We start from the raw sequence: 10318 nt of genomic DNA, 5'->3' as shown, positions 1-10318 counted from the left end.
GACAGTATCTGCAATTGTTGTGCTTTTGTGTAGACATAAGATTAGTAGGAGGTAATTCCTGTGTTATTCTGTGTAATACTTAATATGGAATTGATTTTAGACATAAGACGGGCAGCGGCATCCCGATCTTCAATATCCTGACAGGGGCCAGTAAGTAACCTAACTCTCCCCCTCTCCCCCCCTAACCCTAACTCTCCCCCGGTGGTCCCTAGCCCTAAACCTAACCCTCCAGGGGTGGTGCCTAACCCTAACCTCCCTCCCCAGTTGTGCCTAACCCTAAGCCCCCCTCCCCAAAGCCTAACACTCCCCTAACCCACCACAGGAGGTTGCTAATCCTAACACCCCATCCCCGTGCTAACCCTAGTATACTTACCTTCGGGATGCCAGCGTTCACGACGCCGACGTCGGTATCTTGATCCCTTCGGGATCGTGGCATCTGCTTCCTGACAGGCGTCGGGATTTTGGCGTCAGTATACCGACATCTGGCATCCTGTCCGCCGGCATCTTAACCGCATCCCATTAATACATTGCTCCATTAAACCTTGGTAGTCTAAGACACTATGAAATATAAATATATATTGCTCTTAGCACAAAAACTGCTTCTTTTGCACTGATACAAACATATTTTTTTGGGTATAGTAAAGCTGCTGGCTACTTCAGAGACCAAATAAATATCTTAAAAAAAAAACCAATAGCAAAAGAATAGATTCTGCAGTTCTATACTCAAAGTTATTTAGTGGCTATAATAAAAATTGGATCTAAGACAACATACTGTAAAGGTGCGTACACACTGGGCGATAAAGTGGACGACTGAACAATAACCTTATCGTTATCGTTCAGTCGTCCACTTTATCATACATTTTTTACACCAAAATGATGAATGAAAATGATGAACGACCAACGATGCACGTTCCCGCGGGTCATTCGTCATTGTCATTCATCGGCCAAACACGATATTGTCAGGTTGATGCATGTTGGGGAATGGGGGAAAGTGCCCGTCGCTCAACGATATCGTTAATGATATCATTTAGTGGGTGTGCTCAATGTCGTGAATGACATTGAGCACACCCTGTTGGGGACACACTAAACAATATCGCTCATGGAGCATATCGTCTAGTGTGTATGCACCTTAAGTATCAATGTTTTTAAACATAAATAAATGCAAGCAACAGACATTAAAAATAAATATAATTCATGAATCAGAATTTCAAATAACTATAACCATACTTGAATATTTAGGTAACATTAAATTGGTACAAAAAGCATATGTTCAGACTCCAGCAGTTCATTATAAAGTCATGCTGATATTAATAGTAAAAGCCCTTATTAGAAGTCACAGCACAAATACACTTGGAATAAATTACTGGTGGTGATGATAGTTTGTCGCACACATGTGGAACCATGGGACTCCAGTGAAGTATCCCACTGTAATAGCAAAATCTTGACAAGTACCAGAATTATTGCTGGTACAATATAATTAGTGTCTCTCCTCCGTGACTCCAAGAAGGCAGATGCAATTATCATATGAGTATGTTAAATGATGACTGCGTGGGTTTATGACAGGATGCCCAGCAGTTAAAAACTACTTGGTCTGGATTTTATCAGGGTTTGCCACACACTTGCAGGACCTTGGGACTAGCAAGTTGTCTGGTAGTTAATAGATCCTCCTGGAATGAGCGTTTTAGAGGTTCTAAATGCAGTATTTATTAACCACCATTTTGAGTGTCTTTTGTCTTTCGACGGTGTTAAAAAGTCTGTTGGATTGATAGTTTATGATAGACTCTGCTGTCAAATAGATGGCAAACACTTTCTGTCAGTTCTCTATTGGTAGAAGGCATCACATGCAATTGTGTCATCACCCCAAGCTGTCCAAACACGAGCACTGTAGTGGCTTTAGGTGGAAAGAGTTGGCACTTGTGGAGAAAGGAGAGTTCAAGCTAGTTTGGATCGATGGAGTTTGGTAGTTGTTTTTGTGGCTGATTTTGTGTGTTAGTAGTCTTGTGTATTTCTGTGTTGTTAGTTGTCTCTTTAAAGTTTGTTGTATTTTTTTTGTCTGTTGTCTTTATTTAGTTTTGTCACTGTTTTTGTGTATCTGTAGTGTTTGTGGTAAGTATGCTAGTTTTAGGTTAGTTTTTAGGTGTTTGTGTTTTTTATTGTCATCTTTATTAAGCCTGGCTGAATTGGAGGCCTTTTCACATACAAATCCACCACTCATTTGCTAGTCTATATTTTTTTACTATTGTGTTGCAATTTTTCAATGGTTTTTATTGGTTTTACTAACACAATGCTTAGTTAATCTTTGCTTTGTATTGCTGTCAATGGAAAGTATTTGATGTTTACTCCAATGATCTAGCCATCTATTGCCTTCTAAAGTCAGATTTTTTTAATACCCTGCAGGTTTGTCTTTAGTAAATCTCCCGATAGCAAAAACAACAACATTTAGAAGGAAAACACCAAATCCACCAACATTGATGCTTTGTCAATTTACACCAAGGATGAAGGATCTATTAACTACCAGACAACTTGCTATAAGCCTGCACCGCTACCTACCACTGAATCCTCTATGAGAATTGCACCCATATATTTTGGGTCACAGAGGAGGTACATTAATATATTGCACCTATAGGGCCTGCTAATACTGTACATTATGTTACTCTGTTTGAAATTCCCGCTTTTGTGTGGCAAGCCATCATCAACTCCAGTCGGGGTAGCTTTTAACTGCTGTACATCCTGTCATAAGCCCACACAGCCATCATTTACCCATACTCTTATGAGAATCACATCTTGGTTTTATTACAAATCATCATCAAGATAAGTGCATACAAACAAGAGCATAATGCAACTGACTTATTAACCATTTATTAAAAACCTAACTTAAAAACACAACTGCTATATACCTGAAATGTACTAAACAAGATGGAGTATCAGTGTGAGCCTGAATATTATTTTTTACTAATAGGTAGATTACAACTCATTTGAACCTGTCATAAATCCATTGTAGCACATTCTTGTTGACATTTCATGCAACTCCATGGTGGATTATGTAGTACACATGGATGCTCATTGTTAATACTGTATATTGATATGGGTTTCTGTTAATATGTCTATATGGCTTCATATTACAATAGGTACTCCAATTAAGATATATACATTGTAGAAAATTTAACCTATGACAGAAGAATTTGGATCAAAAGGGGACAGTCTCTTCAGTTGAGAGATGGGTAAATATTTGCTATCAACCCAACTATATCCTTTCATTAGTCATATCCACCTGTTATTTTAGTAAGTGAACTATTCATATTGTTATGTTACAGCCTTATTCCAAAATGGAATAAATTTATTTTTGTCCTCAAAATTCTACACAAAATACCTCATAATGTAAAAAGTTTTTTTGAGATTTTTGCAAATTCAATTATTGAAAAAAACTAAGAATCACATGTACAAAAGTATACACAGCCTTTTGCTCATTACTTTGTTGATGTACTTTTGGCAGCAATTACAGCCTCTAGTCTTTTTGAATATGATGCCACAAGCTTGGCACACTTATCTTTGGGCAATTTCGCCCATTCCTCTTTGCAGCACCTCTCAAGCTCCATCAGGTTGGATGGGAAGCATCGGTACACATCCATTTTCAGATCTCTCAAGAGATGTTCAATCAGATTCAAGTCTGGGCTCTGGCTGGGCCACTCAAGAACAACATTTTATATTATCCACAATCGGCAAATACAAAGACTCTTACAGTGTATTGACTGTGACTTGAAGAACCGAAGGCGCCATTCAGTCCCACAAAACACAACTCCAAAAATCTAGCAAGTATCAATAGAATTAGTATAAATTTAGTTCTAGAAAAGAATCAGTGTAGGGTATATCCCAACACCAGCTTAAACCGCCCCGTACCAACATCATAAAACTGACATCCATCAATCAAATAGTAAAAATAAGAAAAATAAACTAACAGGAAATACATTAGACATTGTCTCCAAAACGTAAGATCAGTAAATAGCAACCCCCTATCCCCCCTCCCTATATGACCATAACCCCAACTCATGGCATATCTGGATATCCAAACAACCCTCACCTTCCCCAAATTCCCAAAGAACTAAGGGGTAACTATTCCCATGTGCTTTAAGGCCATGGTGCATCCAGCCAAGGATAAAAATGTCCACTAGAAAACTTCCGAAAATAAAACCCTAACCAGATCCTAAAACTAAGCAAGCAGGATCATACCCTGGGGGGTGTGCAATACAGGATATAATAGGAATACAAAAACATACAGATAGAAGTTCACAGTACAATTAACAGAACCATGAAAATATAAATGAGAAAACATATGAAGACAGTATAATAAATGCACTTAAATCATCATAAAATGCAAAAACATGAGCAGATATCAAAAAAGTAATTCAAGGAGGGTCGTCCCACCCAGAGCCCCAAGAACAGGCCCATATTAAAATAGTCTCCCAAGTCACATTAAGGCAAACTATAACACCTGCAGAATAGAGAGGTTTTACAATATATGCTTCCAGAGGACCGCTCAACAATGGAAGGCACGGAGGTATATAATAGATTCGGACAACATCAATTTGAGGAGAAAATAAACTCAGAACACCACATTGTATTAAGACAGCCCTGGATTCCGGATATGCCACATTCCGAGATTCCATAGTAGTCACCCGGACATCAGCAGGATTACTACTACAGTCCATGATGATGGAAGTAGAATTCTCAGTCACAGCCTTCTGAACGCACACTGGAGAAATAACTGGTCACAAGGAGGATAATTCAGCAGGTAATTTCAGCACCTGAGCCTCCAACCTCTGTCCTGAACTGGCAATAGCCTGAAGGAGTTAAACCATGATACACACAGATCGTATCAGTCAGCACCCACAGTGCAGATATGGTATATATCAGACAGCGCCCACAGTGCAGATATGGTAAGTATCAGACAACGCCCACAGTGCAGATATGGTAAGTTTCAATCAGCGCACACAGTGCAGGTATGGTAAATATCAATCAGCGTCTATAGTGCAGATATAGTACCAATCAGCGCCCACAGTGCAAGGTATTAGGAGATATCACAATGAGAAAACGTAGCTGTGTATTCCATTCACAAACCAACAGGCTTCACATTTGCAGCTTAAGTATCCAAGAGACTCAAAATATCGTGGCCTCACCACCACACAGCCTTCCAGGGGCTAAGGACATTGCATCCAGCAAGGAGGATCAGGAGCACTTCCTGGGGAGCCAGAGAGGAGCACCGCCAGACACCTGCTACTCCCAAGGGTCTGAGAAGCTGCAAGAGGTCAGAAGAAACAGGCACGCTGCAGGAGGCCAGGAGCAAGATGGCAACGCAGAGTCTCACAGAAGCTGGAGGTAAGAGCCCAGCACTCCTGATAAGAAAGGCACAGGACCTCCAGATGGCCAAGCGCCAGGTAACTGCCACCCTCGGGGGGGTCAGAGGAGCAACAGGAGACCAGAGGAGACAGCCTACCCACCGGAAGCTGAATCCAAGATGGTGCCACGGCGTCCCAAACAGGCAGGAGACCGGAGCACAGCACTCAGCAGGAGAAGGGGCACAGGACCAACAGCCAGCTGGAGATCCTGTCAAAGGTATGCAGAACTCTGGAGAAAGCAAACCATGACCAATTAAAAGTTTTCTGTAGGCACAGGATAAGATAATCAGGATCAATAGGCTGGAGAGTATAGGAACCTGGATCCTACTCCATGCCTAGTTAAGCTATGCCCCCCAGAATCATACATCTGTTGCCAGTCTTTTAGAGGGGTAGTATCACCTAAATTAAACTTATAGGCATTTTCCTTGATCAAGGATGATATGGGGCTAGAGACAATCCAATCCAGAATTCTTTCCCTGTAATCTTCTTCTGTGGGTGGCCCAAGGCCTCTCTACCATTCTCTCTAATGACTATTATGTGATTCCTAGCAAAATACTGTAGAGGTTGGAGATCATACCCTTTTTGAAAGGGCAGGAAATGCAAAGTCTTTCAAATTGGGATAGGGTAGTAAGAGAACCTGGTATAAGGAAAAACCTTAGAAAGTGTTGGATTTGGAGAAAATCATAGAATTTGTGGTGAATATTGGGAAGTCTATGGGGCATATACAATTAGCCGCTGGGTTTTCCCTGTGGCTAATTACCGCGCCGGACCAACTCAACTACCGGTGATTCCTCGCGTGCGAGGCCTTGAGACCCCGAGCGCAAGTGCCCGTAATCAGACTTCACCTCGCAGCTCATGGAGCAATCCTCGTAAAAACAACCAAATCGTCCTCACGCGTGGGGAAAAACCCATTGATTCCGCATTTTATGGTGCAGGAAAAAGTCCCAAATTTATGGCGTGGGAAAAAGGATATTTAATCCACTGGGATTTTGAACAGAAATTAGTCGAGGGGAAGACCCGGTGGCTAATTGAATATGTCCGTATGTGTTAGTGCTCCAACCATATGTTTTGTGTATTTTTTATTTCAACATAAAGTTGTAAAGGGCCAAAGAGCCAAAATTAGTTCAGGAAAGTCCTAAAGACTTTCCTCACTTCAACTGCACTGCATTTCATAGAGTACATCTGCTTCCTCAGGCAAAACACTGTTATGATCTCACATTTTGTATTTTACTATGAACTTTACATAAGGCTTTGTATCCCTTATTCAGGAGGATTCCCAAGTTCTTAACTGAGAATTACTCACACCAGCAAACTTGGGACCTTAAAGAGGACAGCATTCCCACTATCCATGTCATGGAAGAGTTTATTTAATACACATTTCATTAGCATTACACTGCATGGTTTCTGCTATGTACAATATACTTTTTTTCTAGAATTATTCTAAGGTTGATTGTGCCACTGGTTTTAGGAAACTGAAACCTCTGAACTCAGGTTCTGTCACCTGGATTTAAACTTGATTTAAGATGATGGGAATTCCTTACTTACTTATTTTTTAATATCCTGTTTGTTACCTTACCTTGGTACCTTCCTTTTTTGCAATTGTGAAGCACTTCATAATAAATAAAATTACATAGCATCCAATAATTTTCATAATGCATATATAGTAACATAAAATTTGGTAAGTCTTTAGTCTATGACCTCTGATTCACTATAGTATTCTTACTTACATTTGAATGCAGGATTCTAGACATTGTCTTCTCTACATAGGGGCATCATGCAAGTAGAAACCAGGCTGGTAGGTAATTGATCATAACCAGAGTAAAGCACACATCCACTCTCTCTGTAATGAGGAGTACTTGTACATATTTCATTAAGGTTAGATACATTTATTAAATAGATTTGTTGAATTTTATGAAATTTGATGAGGGTTATTAAAATATGTAGAGTAATTAAAGAATTGAAAATCATAATTGTAGTTTACTTATTTACATTAAAGAGTTTCTCATTCTCCTGATATAAATGCAGATCTCTGTTTTCAACAGCAATCAAGCCAATGCAAGTTTAATGGTGATTCTATGAAGTCTTAGAGGAAAGGTGTACTTGAATGATTACAATCTTAGAATGTCTTGCATAGAAATGTTTCATTTCAAAGCTCCCATTACCTGTTGCTGTCAAAACACTGAGTAGTCTTTACACAGATAGAATTGTCAACCAATTTAAGTAAAACTTAGAAATTCAATTAATATAAAATGTGGGTATTGCGTAATTCTGTTTAGGGCAATGCTACATAAGCACTGGAGACCGTGTAACCTTTTCTCCTCTTTCTCTAACTACCTGTGCCCTGTGGGCATGGCTATACCATCTGCTCTGTCTTGGTAATACCAGATAAAGAGACAACTGGATGGTATTTTGACTAAGAATGTACTAGTACAGCTTGTCCCATAAAAGTCCAGTTGTTAGAGGATTAAAGGACAAAAAGCAGCACAACCAGCAGAAATTCATTTAGAGTAGCTTTAGCTTTAAAGATGTTTCAAAGGCATTTTCTAATTCTGGCAACTTAATATTTAACAAAAGACGTACTGTACATATAGTTATGGGTGTTTTACTTTTTTTCAGAATTCTTTACATTTTTGCTTGACATGCATCAAAAAAAAAGAAGACATCCACACAAATATGTATATAATTCTCATACAGCCATGGCCAAAGATTTGAGAATGACACAAGTATTGGTTTTTACAAAGTTTGGTGCTTCAGTGTTTTTAGACCATCCTGAGACCATTCATGTGTGGGGTTGCTTCTCAGCCAAGGGAGTGGGCTCACTCACAATTTTGCCTAAGAACACAGCCATGAATAAAGAATGGTACCAAAACATCCTCCAAGTGCAACTTCTTCCAACCATCCAAGAACAGTTTGGTGACGAACAATGCCTTTTTCAGCATGATGGAGCAACTTGCCATAAGTCAAAAGTGATAACTAAGTGGCTCGGGGAACAAAACATTAAAATTTTGAGTCCATGGCCAGAACCCCCCCCCCCGACCTTGATCCCATTGAGAGCTTGTGGTCAATCCTCAAGAGGTGGGTGGACAAACAATACCCACAAATTCTGACACACTCCAAGCATTGATTAGGCAAGAATGGGCGGCCATCAGTCAGTATGTGGCCCAGAAGTTGATTGACAGCATGCCAGGGAGAATTGCAGAGGTCTTGAAAAAGAAGGATCAACACTAGAAATATTGACTCTTTGCATAAACTTGTAATTGTCAATAAATGCCTTTGACACTTATGAAATGCTTGTAATTCTACTTCAGTATACCATAGTAACATCTGACAAAAAGGTCTAAAAACACTGAAGCAGAAAACTTTGTGAAAACCAATACTTGTGTCATTGTTCAAAACTTTTGGCCAAGGCTGTATAATACAACAAGCTCAGGTTAAAAAGGGTGTGTGGAATTGGGTGTTGTCTTCATTACAGAGTGCGTCTGCAGAGCCTCCAGACAGAGCTGCAATAAAGTCACAATTCTAAAAATGATAATAGATCAAGAAAGTCAATGAGTCACAATCAGCATATTTTAGATAAAGTAATACGTGCTAGGGGGATATTCGCATAAATATTATTGAAACATAACTTTTACTTTAATTTTAAAAACATCTTCAGAAGGAACACTCATTTTAAAAACACAGGGTCTGAGTTGTACACAAAGTGGCTGTAATTGTGGGCAGGGCCAGATTAAACATTTGAGGGGCCTGGGGCACTTAAGACAGCCTCCTACTCCTCCAGCCCTCCCTCTTGTCAGGACAGCCACCCAATTGTCATCCAGCCTCTCCCCACTTGTAAACAAAACAAATTAAAAAAGAGGAGTGAAACAGCAAATAAAACCAAGGTGAGCAGGAGGATAATGCAAGACAGTGAAGTAGCATTTTGTGTGTGTGATTATATATATATATATATATATATATATATATATACACACATATAGAAGCATGAAGTTGCAGCACTCCCCTCTCAATAAATCAAGCAGAGACCAAAGGATCAATAGAACGTTTCAGTACTTTTAGTACTATCTTCAACCATATACAGATACAAACAAATAGCTCACCTTAAATACACCCCTCTGCCCAATGTGCTAAACACAAGCCAGTCAGATCACATGACAAGACTGACAGCGCCACCTGATGACGTCAGCAACTAAGCTGTCATCACTACAGGACCACATCACCATAGAAACACATAAACACAAACAGAGCCAGGACATATAATGCAATAGCACTGTGCCTGGTTGCCTAGCAACCACAATTACCTCAATAATGTACATGAAATGATTGTCAAACGAGCGGAATGGATATACAGTATTACAGATACCAACAATGTTACATATGTGGATATCAAAACACATTCACAATGATCACAATAATAGTCATTATGTATAAAAAGTCATTATATATAAAAAAAAGTCATTATATATAAAAATGTCTATCACATGCCCATGCTTTACATAATAGCCTCAATAATACACGGATATAATAAGGGAATATTTCAGGCATGCAATGCTATACAAAAAGACCTATGCATGTCAACACACATTGCAGCAATGACTAACATTCGCATACATATAGAGATACTGATGTTATTAAATTCCAGTAATTAGTTATTAGAAACACTATAATGTGAGTGCCTCATTTAAACCACGCGGTGCAACTACATCCAATCGATGAATCCATCTCGCCTCACACTGAAATAGCAAATGGTTTCTATCACCCCCTCTTTTTGGCTGTGGGACATGATCTATCATCCTGTAGCGGAGGCATGCCAAATTATGATTGAATGCCAGAAAATGCCGGGCCACAGGCTGATCACTAGAGCCACATGACAATGCTGTCCGAATACTTGAACGATGCATTGCCATGCGTTCTTTAAATTTACGCTG

The sequence above is a fragment of the Taudactylus pleione genome, unplaced genomic scaffold, assembly GCF_031769625.1.
Source record: "Taudactylus pleione unplaced genomic scaffold, aTauple2 ptg000305l, whole genome shotgun sequence".
NCBI lineage: Eukaryota > Metazoa > Chordata > Amphibia > Anura > Myobatrachidae > Taudactylus > Taudactylus pleione.
Note: the sequence above shows the minus strand (reverse complement) of the source record.